General features: G+C 45.0%; 1 long non-coding RNA gene across 1 annotated transcript; it reads right to left on the bottom strand.

Annotated features, from left to right (window-relative positions):
• Positions 1–12,153: 12,153 nt before the first annotated feature.
• On the bottom strand, positions 12,154–18,376 carry LOC146026606 (uncharacterized). Its single transcript, XR_014454497.1, has 2 exons — positions 17,939–18,376; positions 12,154–12,437 (listed from the first exon to the last, which is right to left on the bottom strand). It is a non-coding gene; the product is annotated as an uncharacterized LOC146026606 (long non-coding RNA).
• Positions 18,377–18,684: the final 308 nt, after the last annotated feature.

Genomic DNA, 18,684 nt, shown 5'->3' with positions numbered 1-18,684 from the left:
ATTAAAACAGATGAAACCCCCACACACAGACTATATATACAATATCCGCTGATGTCACTGTTTTTTTTTTTTTTTTTTTTTTTTAGAAAAGAGTCTAATTCCAATTGTGAAACTCATAGTGCCAGATATATCCAGCTTCGAAAAGTGATAAAATGGCTGGTTGTTTATCACTCTCCAATCAGTGTATAACTGCCATGATAGAGGTTAGGAGCTGATTGGCTGGTTGTTTATTACTCTCCATTTTATCACTTTTTGAGGCTTCATATATCTGGTTCATAACGAGATCTAGTTACAGTACAGGACCTTAGTGCCTATAACAAAGAAATAGCCCGTTATCTGATTAACCATGTATCTGCTATTACCTAGGGATCCAATTATGAGCTCCAAATTGGACTTAGACTCATTAAAAGAAGAAGAGATTAGCAGGGAATTATATTGCATAAAGTATGAGACTCCTTATGCCAACCAACTTCCACCTATGTGGACACTATTTTACAGCCATGCACTCAGGACATTTTCCCATTTTTTTAAGGAGATCTTTGTTGCTTTTGCTTGATAGCCTACCTTCTGTACCTGGTTATGTTTCTTTGCTGTGTTGATGTTGCTCATTTATATTTATGTATTCAGCATATGTAGGGCCTACTGGGTACTAAACCTCTCCTAGCTAATAATTAGCTATATTTTGGTCCTATCCAGGATCTTTTTTACTTGGAGGTAGCCGGAATGTGTAGCTCCATCATACGCAAACACTTTTTGCAATGCATTTTTTTTTCTAAAAGGATGACCAGTAGTAACATACAGAAATACAGTATGGAAACAGTATATGGGAAAAACAACCCATATTCTAAATTACAATCTTAAATATAACAGGCAAATAATAAGGACAAAAAACTTTTGCAAAAAAATCTCTAAAGAGATAAGTGTAAGTCACCTCAGTAGAAATAAAAATAATTACTCAGAGGTTAAATGTTTTGGGCTTGCACTGTTTTTTTGTAAATATTTTCTGTAAATATTCAGAATAATGTGCTCCTGGCTTGGCACTGTGGGAGAGATGTCTTTCTCTAAAACCAGTGTGGAAGGTGGAGCTCCAGTGTAAGCTGAGAGGTCTGGGCTTCATAGATGGGCGTTCCGGATCCAACATCATGAGTGGCTGCACCGCCCTAGTTACAGATCTGAATAATATAGTGCATTTTGTGCACAAATGCTTCTCTTCATTGTATGTGTCAGATAAATAATTACATATATTCTTTCATTGTCATTCAAAATTTTCCTGTTGAAGCATATAGTCGACACACTATATCCTATGTAATAAAAGGCTATGCTGATCCTCACCTCTTGGATTTTGCCCACCAGCGGCCACTAGATGGTGCCTGATAGAGTAATTCAAGTGTTGCTCTGCCCAGCTGCGCACATCTGCCAGCGCTGACATTACTGTTATATAGGCTAGTAACTAGTAAATTGTATAATGAGTAACACTGGGCATAATTCAGGTTTGTACATAAACAAAATGGTTTAAAAAGTAACCTGATGGCGGGAGAACTGCACATGATGAGTGAGATCAGGCCAATGGTTGCAAACATTGCGATGGTGATCCAATGATGTGTCTTTGTTTGTACGCAGCACTCGGATCTGTGATGCCTGAAGGAGAGGTCTTTTTTTCCCCCTACAGATGCTCCCTGCAGAACTAATTGGTTGTGGGTTATTGCAAAGCCGCTTCCCACTGGACATGCAATGCTGTATATCTCTCAAACAGGCCCAATATCCTACCTATATCTTTATAGAGATTAATGCCAGGAGACTTTTTGCCCTGATACAGGGAAACTAAATTGACTAATGCGGAGTAACGCTACTCCCTACCAATTAACTCATCTCTGACTGTAAAAAAACAAAAAGTGGAGTTGAAATCAGTTTATACTATTGATGCATACATCTGCATTGTCTGCCTTGATAGCCACCCCCTAGGGTGCATCAATGTTTTAAGCATCAAAAGTGTCACTTAAAAGCTTTTTCTATAGATAGGAGCTAAATGGACTTTGCCTGCCCGTCATGCAGCTATTAAGAGCAAGCTTGCCAAATCAATACCCATAAGCAGGTTACACACTGGATTGCTGTTGGGCCGATTTTACATTTCGTATTCAAAAATTGCCTATATCGCTTAGTTTGTACGGGCGATTGTCCGCTCCCATGGCCGCTAACAACAAATGCTAGGATTGATGTGCTCCACATAAAACCTAGAGATATCGCTAGCTACGTTGTATATGCTTATTAACATTATATATACTTATTAACAGTGCCAGATTCACACAGGTCCGAGTTCAGCCCCTCCTTTGTCGAGGCACTCACAGCCTGAGTGACAGGCAGAGAGCGTTCCTGGGTGGACCCCAGTGTTTCATGGGTGTGCCCACAAAAACACTGGGTGCATCCAGTCATTTTGCTGAACTACAAGCAGCAGTCGAGTGACTCCTGGGTCACACGGCGGCTGCGAGCTCCGGCAACAGGAGAAGAAATCATTTGATGGTGATCAACCATCAGATGATTTTTCCTCGTATAGGGATTCGTGCAGCAGGGGTGGGGCATGTTTTCAGCGAAGCAGTGTTAACCTGGTCGTTAGAATGCGAAAACACTCCACCTGACCTAACGCTAACTCTACATACTTATGTCCCCGTTGGCGGGGGTTTAACCAGAGGAAAAACATTGGAGCTGATGCAGAACATATTCCTTCCCACATGTAGAGCCATACAGAAATGAATACAGCTACAATAGTGATTGCCATTCATGGCTTTACTAGCAATGGTTTAAAACATCAGTAGAACCCCTTTGATGGCTGAGCACTGTACATGCACAGACTGCAGCTTATTGGACTACTGTGACCAAAGTTTTCTCAACATCCAACACCACTATCAATGGTGTGGCCTCTGTGAAGTGGGTTGGCCATAGACCAGCAATTATTGGAAACCATCATTGGTTGCTAAGGGAAACATCCAATCTTCCAACTAAAATGGTGCATGGCCTACATCACAAAACGTACCAGGAAAAAGATCTTAATATGTATACTTTAGAGCAGAGAAGGGAAAGGGGGACATGATAGAAACTTTCAAATATATCAAGGGTTTTAACAAGGTACAGGTGGGAGACATTCTCCACAGGAAGCAACAGAACACGAGGACATGCTCTGAAACTAGAGGCAGGAAGATTCAGGGGAAATGTGAGGAAGAATTACTTCACAGAAAGAGTAGTAGATAAGTGGAATAGCCTAGCATCAGAGGTGGTAGACGCAAATACAGTAGTACAATTTAAACATGCCTGGGATAGGCATATTGATATCCTTACAAAAAAATAAGGATCAAATATGGTTTGAGGTAACATGTTTAAAAAAAGGGCAGACTAGATGGGCCAAGTGGTTCTTATCTGCAGTCAAATTCTATGTTTCTATTTTTCCATAGAACTCCCATCTTACTAAATTTACCCCTTAGTGTGCCATGAGGACCAGGCTGGAAATCCCTGCTTTTAAGCCACATACACACAAGGCGATATTGTAAGATATCGCTCAGAAGGGCCCTTCTGAGCAAAATATTTGACCATATTGCCTTACCTAGTGTGTACACTGACTATCATTAATGATGCGTGGCGTTACCATGCATCATTAACAACCCCCTCCTTTGTCCTGCATGTTCTGACGAGGGAGGTCCTCGTTAATGACCATGTTGCAGCATGGCCATCGCAGCCCCCCCCCCCCCTAATATCGGTATCGGCGCTTAAGTTAAGTAGGTTGATCGCATATATGAAGATCTTTGGTAGGCAGGCACAATTGTAACCAATGTTTATTTCATTAAAAGTGCACCATGTGATATTCCACATTATAGGCAATCTACATAAAGATTTGGTTAAAGGAATGAGTGATTGTACTTTTCTGATATCCAATTTGAGATATTTTTAACTGAGATAGGAGAGAATGAAGACAATATACAAAAAACTGCAAGTTGCAGACAGCCAAGCAATGTCTGCCAATTTAGCCAGTAGATATAACCAGTAATATTTGGAAAGGCAAAGCCAGGTTAATTTTTCTCCAAAAAATCTAATTTTACAGCCGCCGGAGTCTGTAAAAATAGCTCGGAAAAATATCAGTGATTTGGGTGTGTACACTGGGACATATGTACTAAGCCTGGTGAAGAGATAAAGTAGAAGGTGATAACGCACCAACCAATCAACTCCTGTCATTTTTTAAACAAAGCTGGTTGGCTGGTGCATTATCACCTTCTACTTTCTCTCTTCCCCAGGCTTATTATATCTGCCCCATTGGTCCAAATAGGTGATTGAAGACTATCAGTAAGTAAAGACCTGTCACATCGCTTTATTGCTATGGTCAGATATAATTATTGAAATAAAGTGTTTGCTTTAGTACAATCAACAGGCTGTAGGCCAAATTTGGCAGAGCACTTATCGGCATCAGAATAAAAATTGGTTTTGGTTTCTCAGATTACATTAGCATAATACCTTAAATATTCTGAAGCTTTGGCAGACTTTTGCTTAGAGGGATTTGTGTTCTTGCTTTTTTTCTTTTTTAATTAATGCCTGCTGTAAACCAGCAGCACTTCCTAGGCTTTATACGGCTTTCACTAAGGCTGCGTGGGAGTTAAGAGCACTGGATACAATATCATGAAAATTGTCATAGCAGAAAGACTTTTAAGGTCATTAACATATGCAAGCGGGTTACAGTTCCATTTTGCTGTTTTGGAAGAGAACTTTGCTGATGCTGTAAGAAGAGACTTTTATGCAAGCTCTGGAAACTGATGCTAATAGAAAGATCCCACAAAATGATTCCTCCAGATGTTTCTGTATGTATGTATGTACATTGCCACACGTTTATGTCAGGGTTCCGTAAGGTGTCAGTTTAAAACTGTAAATGCCAATTTTTATATTTTAAACTTAAGGGCAGGTTTTTTTTTTTTAAAGAAATGTCTTCATTTTTGTAAGATCTCTAGATTCACTCACATGATTTTGAAATTCTACAGCTGTACTTTTGCAAGGTGCAGGACGGTCATGTTCCGGTTTGTAGTGTGTTGTCATCCCCAGCCAGCACTTAAATTGCGATCTCCTAAGATCAGTTTCAGGAATGGTGCATGCGCACTGCTGCAAGCACGCAGGCGCCAATCCAATCTGTGACAATCGCTGAATAGGGTCTGAATCAGGCCCTATGACTACAATAATTTGCTAAATAGTTGCATTTTGGAGCTTAGCCAAGTCAGCTAATGACATCTCCAGAAGGCTTTGGTACCATAGTAGTCTATGGACTACTCTTTTGCAATCCTTTATGGACAGGGATCCATACTCCATTAGACCCCAGTGATGCATGGACAGGCTGACATCCATGAATGCACAGTAAGAGCACCATGTTTGGGCTGTATTATTTTGCTTCTAGCCATTTGCTGGTTCTGTCTCAGCACTTCAACATTTATAAACGCATGTGATCATTTTCATTAGTGCATTTTGTGTTGGAAAATTATCATGTGGCAAATCCATTAAAAATGCACTTGGTGATAAATATGCAACCTTTGTTCATTTGTATATGGTATTTAAATTATTTTCCAAACACCCATTGTGGCCATACACTGCTACGGTGTCTCGCAGCAGTGTATGTCCATCCGATTCCCCCCGGGCGGCAGGATTAATGCCTTTGGTACTGGTGCCTATACGCAAGCTTATTGTACCTTTGTGGATTTATGCCTTTTACAGTACCTCAACAGAAAGAGCATAGGGATGAAGTAGCAGATTATTCATCCTTATGAACAGGGGCTGCCTGGCAACTTTCAGCCTGGGGGGCAAACACAAGACAGTGGCCCCGCTTTTTCTACCAGTGCATGAAATGGGATCCACAGTGTTGGAGGCCTGGTTTGCTTAATCAGCAGGAATGGGCTTAGAATGCCGCCTGTCAGAAACCAGCAAGTAGAACACAAAACACTGCATCTTGTCAGATGCCTCAGATAAACGCTCTGCATGGAGCACTGGGAGGAGACCGATTAAATCCCATTCAGTATATATTGCAAAAAGAAGCCCATAGGCTTCTATAAGGCACTGCCATTTACAGATGGCAATGCCCATCAAGTCCATGATCTAGAATGTATGCCATTCAGGAGCTTGGTGCAAACGAGAAATGTGGTCGGACCGCTGAATATGGATTTTCAGAGGTTTGGCCACATTTTCTACCTTTGGTGCACCCTGCCCCAGTGAGTATACAGAACCCATCTACTGTAGGAAACAATATATTGCAAAATAAATGAAAAATAATTTTCAAAGTCACTTGTTACTATTATATTAACAACCTGAATCAATAAGGGAGTCCCAAATATAATTGAGCCCTGTATACCCGCCGCTACATCAATGACCCATCTATACCCTACAGTACTGACCCCTCTATACCCTCTGCTACATCACTGACCCCTTTATACCTTACAGTATTGACCCCTCTATACCCTCAGCTACATCACATACCCGCCACTACACTACTGACCCCTCTATACCCGCCACTACATTACTGGCCCCTCTATATCCACTACTATACTACTGACCCCTCTATACAGGGCCTACACTATATTACTGACCCCTCTATACCCTACACTACATCACTGACCCCTCTATATCTTACATCACTGACCCCTCTATACCCTATACTACATCACTGACCCCTCTATACCCTACACTACATCACTGACCCCTCTATACCCTACACTACATCACTGACCCCTCTATACCCTACACTACTGACCCCTCTATACCCTACACTACATCACTGACCCCTCTATACCCTACACTACACCACTGACCCCTCTATACCCTACACTACACCACTGACCCCTCTATACCTGCCACTACATCACTGACCCCTCTATACCCTACACTACAATACTGACCCCTCTATACCCTACACTATAATACTGACCCCTCTATACCCTACACTTTTTTACTGACCCCTCTATACCCTACACTATATTACTGACCCCTCTATACCCTACACTACATTACTGACCCCTCTATACCCTACACTACAATACTGACCCCTCTATACCATACACTACATCACTGACCCCTCTATACCCTACACTACATCACTGACCCCTCTATACCCTACACTACATCACTGACCCCTCTATACCCTACACTACATCACTGACCCCTCTATACCCTACACTACATCACTGACCCCTCTATACCCTACACTACATCACTGTCCCCTCTATACCCTACACTATAATACTGACCCCTCTATACCCTACACTACACCACTGACCCCTCTATACCCTACACTACACCACTGACCCCTCTATACCCTACACTACACCACTGACCCCTCTATACCCTACACTACACCACTGACCCCTCTATACCCTACACTACACCACTGACCCCTCTATACCCTACACTACACCACTGACCCCTCTATACCCTACACTACACCACTGACCCCTCTATACCCTACACTACACCACTGACCCCTCTATACCCTACACCACTGACCCCTCTATACCCTACACTACACCACTGACCCCTCTATACCCTACACCACTGACCCCTCTATACCCTACCCTACACCACTGACCCCTCTATACCCTACACTACACCACTGACCCCTCTATACCCTACACTACACCACTGACCCCTCTATACCCTACACTACACCACTGACCCCTCTATACCCTACACTACACCACTGACCCCTCTATACCCTACACTACACCACTGACCCCTCTATACCCTACACTACACCACTGACCCCTCTATACCCTACACTACACCACTGACCCCTCTATACCCTACACTACACCACTGACCCCTCTATACCCTACACTACACCACTGACCCCTCTATACCCTACACTACACCACTGACCCCTCTATACCCTACACTACACCACTGACCCCTCTATACCCTACACTACACCACTGACCCCTCTATACCCTACACTACACCACACCACTGACCCCTCTATACCTTACACTACACCACTGACCCCTCTATATCCTACACTACATTACTGACCCCTCTATACCCTACACTACACTACTGACCCCTCTATACCCTACACTACACTACTGACCCCTCTATACCCTACACTACACTACTGACCCCGCTATACCCGCCACTACACTACTGATCCATCTATACGCTACCCTACTGACCCCATTATACCCACCACTACTGACCCTCTATATCCTACACTACATTACTGACCCCTCTATACCCTACACTATACTACTGACCCCTCTATACCCTACACCAGGGATGGCCAACCGGTCAGAGGTAAAGAGACGAAAAATATCTGTAGTCAAGCTAAAGAGCCAACAAAGCTAAAGAGCCAAACAAGGGGCGTGGTCTATTTTGACCCATTGGGTGGGTGTGATACAAATATGCCTCCAATAGTGCAGTGCCATATATACATATGCCCGCAATAGTGCCAGAAAGATGGTATGCCCCCACAGTGCCAAATAGCTGGTATGCCCCCACAGTGCCACAAACCGCTATGCCCCCACAGTGCCGCAATCCGCTATGCCCCCACAGTGCCGCAATCCGCTATGCCCCCACAATGCCGCAATCCGCTATGCCCCCACAGTGCCGCAATCCGCTATGCCCCCACAGTGCCGCAATACCCCCACAGTGCCGCAATCCGCTATGCCCCCACAGTGCCACAATCCGCTTTGCCCCCACAGTGCCACAATCCGCTTTGCCCCCACAGTGCCACAATCTGATTTGCCCCCACAGTGTCACAATCTGATTTGCCCCCACAGTGCCACAATCTGATTTGCCCCCACAGTGCCACAAACTGCTATGCCCCCACAGTGCAAATTTCCCAGCAGCAGCACTCACTGTTGTTGCTGCTGCTGTCGGGCAGGGAGAGGACAGTCTGGCCGGGTGTCCCCCTGCAGTCCGACTCCTGCATGTCACCGAGGGGAGGAGAGCACAGCGCACGTCTCCTCCCCCCCCCCCCCCCCCCTCACTTCCCTGTGACTGGTCCGTCCACGAATCAAAGCTCGCGAGGGATACGTCTCTATTAGTTGCCGCTGGAGGAAAGTTGCGGCAACTGATAGAGCCGTATTCCTCGTGAGAACATCATCTTTGTTCTACCTACAAAGGATTTGAAATCACCATCCAGTAATGTGCACTTACCTTGTTCCCACAAGTGATAACTTGGTACTTATGTAATATCTGGGCTCCCGGTTTTCTTATGAGACCGTGTCTGCTCGCCACGCTTCGGGCATGGTGGCTCGCTGCGCTCGCCACACTATATAAAATCAACTCCATGCGTAGTTGGATAGTAGGGGTATGAAAAAATGGGGTGCATTTAACATGGGAGTCCAGATAATACATAAGTACCGATAACTTTCCATCATCCCTTTCACACTAATCCATTGAGGCGTGGCTATTGTTTTTAAACATTTACATATATTTTCTATCATTTTACATTGTTTATTCCTTATTTTTTTAATTCATTGTACTGTTTCTATTGTACCATTGTATTTTCAGGTATTTTTCTATGTGAGGAAAATTGTGATACATTTCCAATCATCTGGTATTGACACTCATTTATAGCGCTGCTCGACTCGCCTTGTGCTTGTCCCTTGTTCTGTTTTTTCTAGTGGGGTGTGACTACCCCCACATTTGAGCAGCTGCTTTCTTAGGGACACAGTTTCTGTGTAAGCGCTTGATTATTCCTAGTGAATATCCCTTTGGCTTTTCAAACCAAGCCTATAGCTTCAAAGTTAGGAGCTGATTGGCCGGTGATAAAAACCAGACACTATCACTTCACCGAGCTTAATAAATCTGTTCCTCTGTGTGCTCCCAATACACAATTTCCCTGGTAAATTGAGAAATTGGATGTAACATGTCAATTGCTAGGTGTGTATGCATAATCTCTAAGAACCCAATTTGCGGTTCTTACTTCACACACTGTGAATAGGATTCGTGGCCAATTAAAACTTCCCCGACAAAATAGTTACCCTTATTAGTATTAAATCTGCTATGAGGTAGGGTTTTGAACTGGAATGTATCCTATTAGATATTTTAGGGATCGGAGAGGCTGGGTGGTTAGTCTGGATATGCAGAGTTAACCTATGGCAGTGGTAGCCAACCCTAGCCCTCGAGAGCTACCAACAGTGCACATTTTCCAGACAACCTAGCTGCTGCACAGCTGCACTCATTAATCAGACACATTTTAAAAGATCCACAGATGGAGCTAATTAGCTCACTTGTGATTCTGTGAGGAGACCTGCAAAACATGCACTGTTGGTAGCTCTCGAGGACTAGGGTTGGCTACCCCAGACCTATGGTGTTGGGTGCGGATAGTGGTTCCGTCACCTGCCCAATGGTTTAACCACTACTGCTGCTGCTCCGGACTACAGCCATTAATTCCCCTGCCACTGGAGAACATCTGAGGTATGTGCCCGTGCACGGCATCAAGGATGCGAGCTGCTGTTTGCTGAAGTGGGGTGACAGACGTCAGACACTGCACTTCTCAGCAGAGGGTTCCGTGTACAGCGGAGACCCGTGAACGCAGCATTACATTAATCAAAAATACATTGGTATATGGGGAGGGGGTATCGGGGGACACACTGGTGTGCAGTCGGCGCAAGCTTCGCGAAGCGTGCGCCTCCCGCACACTAACCACCCAGCCTCCCCGATCCCTAAATATATCTAATAGGATACATTACAGTGCAAAACCCTACCTCATAGAAGAATAATTACTAATAAGGGTAACTAATGTTTTTATTACTAATAAGGCAAACTAATGTGTAGCAATTGACACATTACATCCAATTTCCCAGTGAAATTGTGTATTGGGGGCACACTGAGTGAGGATTAACATCCTTTTTAAATTCACTAGTCATATATATATATATATATATATATATATATATATATATATATATATATATATATATATATATATATATATATATGTTTGTGTGTTCTTATTTTGCAATCTTTTAATATAGACTCTAATAAAAGTTAAATTTTATTGTACGCAATTCTTAGGTGCACCAACCAAAGACATTTTTTTTTTCTTTCCTTCCATTGTTTTATACTGGCACACCTTGTTACTACAGACTTCTGAGTGATTCTAAAAAAAATGAGTGATCCCAGCCAGTCATGTGCTTTTCTCATACTTTTTTATGCATTCACTGGAAAGGGCTGTAAGGTATGTATCAAAATGGTTTCCCCGAGATGGTGTTTTGCTCAGGCAATACCACCAGACCTGAACCTGAAGTTACTGACTGGTCCTCAAAGATGTTGCTGGAGCTACAGCAGCTGCTGGAACAAAGTTAGAAACAACGAGACCAGAACATTTATCGACAGTTCATCATTTAGACTCAGATGCACTAAGCTTCAAAAAGCGATAAAATGGAGAGTGATAAACAGCCAGCCAATCAGCTCCTAACTACCATGTAACAGACATGAATGTCAACCAATCGTACATAACCCCTGTGTAGAATTAACAGTAAAATATATTTTTTTTAAAAGTGAAGAACTTGCTCATTGTAACTGGTCAGCTTCTAACTAGCACTTGTCAAAAATGATAGGTAGCAGCTTATTGGTTATTATGGACAACTTCTCCAATCTTTAGAAGGTTTACTACAGGCCTGGCCAACCTATGGCTCTCCAGCTGTTGTGAAACCACAAGTCTCAGCATGCCTTGGGTACAGTTTTGCTGTTATGTAATGTTAAAACTGTCAAAAAAATATTGGGATGTGTAGTTTCACAACAGTTGGAAAGCCACAGGTTGGACAGGCCTGGTTTAATACATTACCTCATAGTACTAGAGATAACAGATGCCACTATAAACCTACATAAGTTCCTACATATTTTACTTCCTCAGTTACAGATAACTTTCTGCAGTCATCGCTTGATAGAGAAATAAGAGGATATGTTACTAGCCTTGATTATCTGTTCAGTGAACACATCAGATGAAGTATGTGGAAAAGCAGCATTCCATCACCTAGGTTACCACACCTTGCTGAAGGGATAATGCATACCTACACATATATTAATCAAATTTTATGCTAATTTGCCAAGATTTTACATTTATATTCCTATGCAGTCGAGCAGGTTTAAAAGATGAACTAGAGGTTTACCACAAAACATACATTCACTGCAAATATACACTTTTGAATTTGAAAAATAGATTATTTAATTCTAAAAATAGAGTTAGCAATTTGTTTTGGTCAACTGTTTTCGTTACATCGTAAAATATGTGTGTAATAATTAAGAATACACAAGAGGGAAAATAAATAAAGAATATTTGGTTTAGAGAGTTTAAAGTCCACAGTTGTACAAGCTGAAGTCTTCATGAGATGTACCCTGCATTCTGTGCATTTGCGGGATTCCTCCAGACAGCATGAGAGGCAAGTCAGTATCTACTGTTCTCCTTGAAAATGTTATTGGAGGTCCTGTAGAGAAGTGAAAATGCAAATATTAAAAAAGAAGGAAATCACACAATTCAGAATCACCTTTATTTACTTTTAGATACTTGCATAGTCCTAACAGTGTTTGAAACAGATTTGTCTCCTTAGTGTAAAGGTGCATATACACCAGGTGACTTTACCCAGCGTGTATGCTGACCGATGATGGGGACAATTGCCGGGCTGAAAAACGCTCAGTGCATACACCTGGTTATGAAATCTTCTGTACCTCCGAGTTACATCCCAGGCATTTTGAAGGAGTTTGTCATGTTTGTGAAAGATTGTCTGGTTGATTTGCATGGCTGCAAATTCGCAGTCCTGCGAGTCCACCAAACCCTGCCTTGCGAATGGGGCGACTCGCTTGCAGGGGTTTGCGAATGGATGTTACACAGTAACATCCATTTGCAGCGCAGGGGGAACCTCCCAGAGCTTTCGATGGTCGCTGACCATCAAAAGATGTGGAAGGTGCACACATATAAACGTGACTTTCAAGTCACTTACATATGCGTACACATTGTGAAGAAAACAGGTGGGCAGCTCCCGCGTCATGGCCTCATTAGCATGAGAATGCCCATGAAACACTGGATGTTTCTATAGGCTAATGGGGCCGCCTTCCACTCACTGTCCTGGGTGCGTGCCAACAGGACAGTGGGCGTGAATTCACGAACCCTGCGTATTCTCAAGCAAAGAAATGTGGGTACTTGTGTAGTTTCACGGCACCACCGCGCGCATCTGTGTTTGAAACTTTGCAGCTTGTTAGACTCTGTGTTTAACTGTGCGCGTGCCGCTCTAGCTGTTCTCAGCGCAGCGCGTGCCTGCTTTACATATGTAATCTACGTTATCAGCGTAGCACTGGGCAGCAGCAGCGCGCACTGACAGGTCACTGTGGTACTTGTAGTTCCACAGTGAAATAGACAGTCCTGCACACCGCAGTGCTTTAGCGTCTAAATTTAGATGCCCCCTTCTTAGCGCTTTCCAGGGAGTCTGGATTTAGACGCTTTAGAATCTAAATTTTAGCGTGTGCCGGGGTGTCTAGTTTAGAAGCCCCGTACGTTAGCGGTGTGCCGGGGTGTTCAGTTTACACGCCCCCGTTGTCAGCGGCGTGCAGGACTGTGGTACTTGTAGTTCCACATTGAAATAGACAGTCCTGCACACCGCTGACAAAGGGGGCATGTAAACTGGACACCTCGGCACAACGCTAACGTACAGGCTTCTAAAGTAGACACCCCAGCACACGCTAAAATTTAGATGCTTTAGCGTCTAAATCCAGACTCTCTGGAAACCGCTAAGAAGGGGGCATCTAAATTTAGACGCTAAAGCGTCTGAATTTAGTTGGGTATACGGGTACATAGGGGTGCACTGTGCAAAACACTCTTAAACCTGTTCACAATGACACTAGTCGACATAACAGCTGTCGACCTTGTTAATTCCACTATCCACGCCACCCCGAATCGTGGCGAGCGCAGCGAGCCCTGCGGTACGCGTCCGACTGACCTTTTCATACCCCCACTATCCACGTCGGCGTGGAGTTGATTTTATAAAGTGTGGTGAGCACAGTGAGCCACCGAGCCCAAAGCGTGGCGAGCGCAGCGTGCCCTGCGAGGGGACGCGTATACCTGTGAAGTAATCCGCGTCTGCTAGCCACGCTTCGGGCTCGTGGCTCGCCACACTTTATAAAATCAACTCCACGCCGACGTGGATAGTGGGGGTATGAAAAGGTCGGTCGGACGCGTACCACGTGAGCTCGCCACGCTTCGGGGTGGCGTGGATAGTGGAATTAACAAGGTCAACAGCTGTTACTAGTGTCATTGTCAACAGGTTTAAGACTTTTTGCACAGTGCACCCCTATGTACCCCTAGATCCAACTAAATTTGAACGCTTTAGCGTCTAAATTTAGATGCCCCCTTCTTAGCGCTTTCCAGGGAGTCTGGATTTAGACGCTTTAGCATCTAAATTTTAGCGTGTGCCGGGGTGCAGGGAGTCTGGATTTAGACGCTTTAGTGTCTAAATTTTAGCGTGTGCCGGGGTGCAGGGAGTCTGGATTTAGACGCTTTAGAATCTAAATTTTAGTGTGTGCTGGGGTGTCTAGTTTAGAAAACCCTGTACGTTAGCGGTGTGCCGAGGTGTCCAATTTACATGCCCCCAATGTCAGCGGTGTGCAGGACTGTATTTCACTGTGGAACTACAAGTACCACAGTGACCAGTCAGCGCCCGCTGCTGCTGCCCAGCGCTACGCTGATAACGTAGATTACATATGTAAAGCAGGCACGCGCTGCGCTGAGAACAGCTAGAGCGGCACACACACAGTTAAACACAGAGTCTGGCAAGCTGCCAAGTTTCAAACACAGACTGTGTGCGCGGTGGCGCCATGAAACTACACAAGTACCGAAATGTGTATAGCACCACCATCGGTCCCAGTGGGAGGAACCTTGCGTATCACTTTCTGAAACTGGAACCTGCAGGAGAGAAATTTGGATAAATCTCCTGTTAACAAGCCTCCTTAGGCTTAAGACCCATACAGCTGTTGTGAAACTACAAATCACATCATGTCTTGCCACAGTTTTAGCATTCCCTTATAGCAAACCTGTAGCAAGGCATGCTGGGACCTGTCATTTCATAACAGCTGGAGAGCTTGGTCACGCCTGATATTGCTCAGTGTGCACACTCAATATCGTTAACCCTGCAGGTCAATTTGGCTATATAGCCAACAAAGCGCATGTTCAGCGGATCCAGGTGACATCACTGAACAATATGGTGTACCAATATCGTTCAGTGTGTACACTTAATATCTACCATGATATTATTATCGGTCAGCCTTGGCTGTGTGTATGGGGCTTTAAAGCAGTAATGGGGCCAAACACGGAAAAGCTTTGTGTTTGGAATTTGGTACATGGGGTCAGCTCGTGGTCCCCATTGATAATAATAGGGACTGCGATCTGCAGTGCTAGTTTCTGGGAAATCTCCTGCATTAGGTTATTAGTACACAGCAACAATTCATAGAAGTATGCAAAAAAACATTACTACTATAAGGCCCAGAGGTGCACCAGAAACTCATGACCCTGTAAACCTTATTTTAGTTCCCCGTGTATGCACACAGGGGAGCCATGTTTCACAACTGCACTACACTTATGTGCACTCGCTTGGTGCGAGCGGGAGTGACAAACTGCTCATTTGCACCTAGCAGTGCTGGAGTCGGTGACATGCTGCACCCAAGGGAATGCCCTGCGTTTCATGGGCGTTCTCATGAAATGCTGGGCATTCCCATGGAGTTGGGCCCATGAGGCGGGTAGCTTCCTGCACAGGGCGCTTGTAGATGTGAGACATCAAAGAGGTGTCTTACATCAGCGAGCACTGTAGAAATCATTCGATGGTCGGCGACCCTCAAATGATCTTCTCCCTGCATGCAAGCTGTGAATAGATGTTTATGCAAAACATATTTGCATGCATGGGGGAAAGTCAGCGTGCAAGGGGGGCGGTCGGCGTTTGATGGTCAACCAGAATAAGGTCCTATGTATGCTCATATGACAAATGACAGTAGAAATAAGCTATAGCTAGGGTATAAATATTTTTTTCACTGCACCCCTTGGCTAAAAGTTTCTTACAAAAAATAAATAAAGGGGGAAATAAAATTAACCTAAAATTAAATTGTGCTTGCATGTCATCCAGTGTCAGATATGTGGTGAGGGAATGATTTGGTCTGTTTACCCACATATTGTAGGATTGGAAGTCACAAATAATGTTTTAATGTTTTATCTATTAAAATTACCATCAAATATTTGAATTGGTCCTTCACCACCAACCGGAGACACCCCTTGGTGCCACGGCACGCAGTTTTGGGAACCACTGGGCTATACATTGTCTGTTGTTCTGTGATAATAAATACAGTGATCTCTGGCAGCTCCCACATCGCATCTACACAGTGATAATGTGCTGTGCCTCTCTACTAGCCGACTCCACGGGTGTGGTATAGGGATCCCGACAGTCATTATCCCGACTGGCCGGACCCAGACAGCATGGTGAGCGCAACCAAGCCCCTTGCTGGCTCGCCACTCTGCGTGCACGCTGTGCTCGCCACACTGTAGGCACGGTGGTTCGCTACACTCGCCATCTATTCTTCCTCTATGGGGGTCATGGAACCCCATGGGGGAGAATAGCTGATGACTGTCGGGACCCCGACTCCACTGAGCATGTGCGAGACCTCACGTGCAACCCAGAGCCGGCAGATACCGCAGCAATGTGTTTGGGCAATAGCTGAAGATATCGGCAAGTGACAGAAAGGTCAGGGCTACTGACCATTCAAACATTGCCTACAGCATCAGAATGCAGCGACAATAATGACAGTGAGATCACCTTGCACACTTCTCTTTCACATATGGTGGAAAAGTGGTATTAGCACAGATAACGGCACTGATACCACTTCTCCCCCATATGCTTGAGCACAGGTGGCTTAATTAGTACAGTACTTCATTTGGAAGCATGGATACTACCTCCCCCTCCCAATGTACCAAGCCCCTCTACTACCTCCTCCATGCCCGCAGTGTACCACGGCCCCTCTACTACCTCCCCTCCCCCAATGTACCAAGCCCCTCTATTACTAGGGATGACCATCGATGATTACAAATCATCAATGGTTTATGGCTGATGTCAAATAGTTTTGACATCGATTGGGGAGAACAAGATGGTTTCCCACCATCGATGTCAAGCTTCAACAAACAGTTTTGGGTATTGGCAAGGCGCCCAATTAACATATGTACGGCACCGTAGGGAAATCGCATGCGATTATTTGCATGCGATGCGATCGCATGCAATGCGATTTTCCTATGTAATTTATTCACTGCCCTCTGGCCTTGGGCAGTGCGATGAGATCGCATCGCACATAAAATCGATTTTATAGGGTGTGAGGCCATTTAATGTACTATACAGTTGTATGACATACAATGGGATTTAGGCACCCCCCACTATCCACACCACCCTGAAGCGTGGCGAGCCCCGCGAGGGGCGGTGGAACACGTCCTCCCGACCATTTTCATACCCCCACTACATGTCGGTGTGGAGTTGACTTTATATAGTGTGGCGAGCCACCAAGTCTGAAGCGTGGCAAGCCCCGCGGAATACATGTAACGTAATTTGCGGTCGCTCTCCCCCAATGTATCACACACTGCTTTTCGCAGTTGGGAGACCCCGTCATCTATTCCTGCAGCCTGAGGGGCATGGTCAGAAGCTTACAGAGCCACTAGCCATGCCCCCACATCAGCGAAAACCGGGGTGTCATCTCACGATTATAGGCCACACCCCCAAAATTTCAAGAGTCCCTCCTCCGGATATTCTAAAGTTTGGACTGGAGATTAGCCAGCCCCATGTACCAGCAGCATTACCCTGGACCTCGCTCTATTTGTCTCTCATATGTGAATGTAGCAGCAGTCACACAGCACCATAGTAATAAGGATGACAATGATAGGTCACTATGAGGTGGTGAAGGGGAGACTCACTCAGGGCAGCAGGTAGATGAAGACTAATAACACCAGGTCGAACAGCAAGAAGATCCAGATGTCAAACCAGTAGGAGTGCTGGGATATGGCCTGCAGGTAGCCCTGGGCTTCCTTCCTCCGCTCTGCCAGGTCGGGGGTTAGGCTGCCGCTGCTGGCCTTCTCCACCTGGGGTTGCGCTCGCTGCCGCGTCTCACTCTCCATGTCTGAGGCTGTGTGCTGTGCTGCTGCCGTGCACCGTCTGTAAGTGTGACCAGCTGAGGCGGAGGTCGGAGAGAGCGGAAGTGAGCGCAGCCAGGGAGTGTCTGCACTGCAGCGCCCCCTCAGGCCGGCGGGAGGAGATTACTATCAGCGTCTACGTGTCGTGGCGACGAGTGGGCGGCAGCGTCATGCGTAATACTAGTAGTACAAGATGCATACCGGGGTACCATAGTTACCAACTGTCCCTAATGTTCCCGGGTGTTAATGTGTTCTGCTAGTCGGGCTCCGTTCTTACCTCCTGTTCTTACTTTAGGCCCAAGATAACCTAAATACCAGAGCTCTATAGAATCTGTTCTACAGCTAACATAACATGGGGCCTTATTTTGGTTCATTCTTTCTGACAAAATCCTTCTTAGATGGGCAAAATCACATACCTCCCAACTGTCACGATTTTAGAGGGACAGTCCCGATTTTCGGGTCCTGTCCCGCTGTCCCACCCGCGGCAGGCATTGTCCCGCTGCGGGGGGTGACAGTTGGGAGACCCCCAA

This window comes from Crinia signifera, chromosome 1, assembly GCF_055691185.1.
Source record: "Crinia signifera chromosome 1, ASM5569118v1, whole genome shotgun sequence".
NCBI lineage: Eukaryota > Metazoa > Chordata > Amphibia > Anura > Myobatrachidae > Crinia > Crinia signifera.
This window is presented reverse-complemented; position numbering and strand designations above follow the sequence as displayed.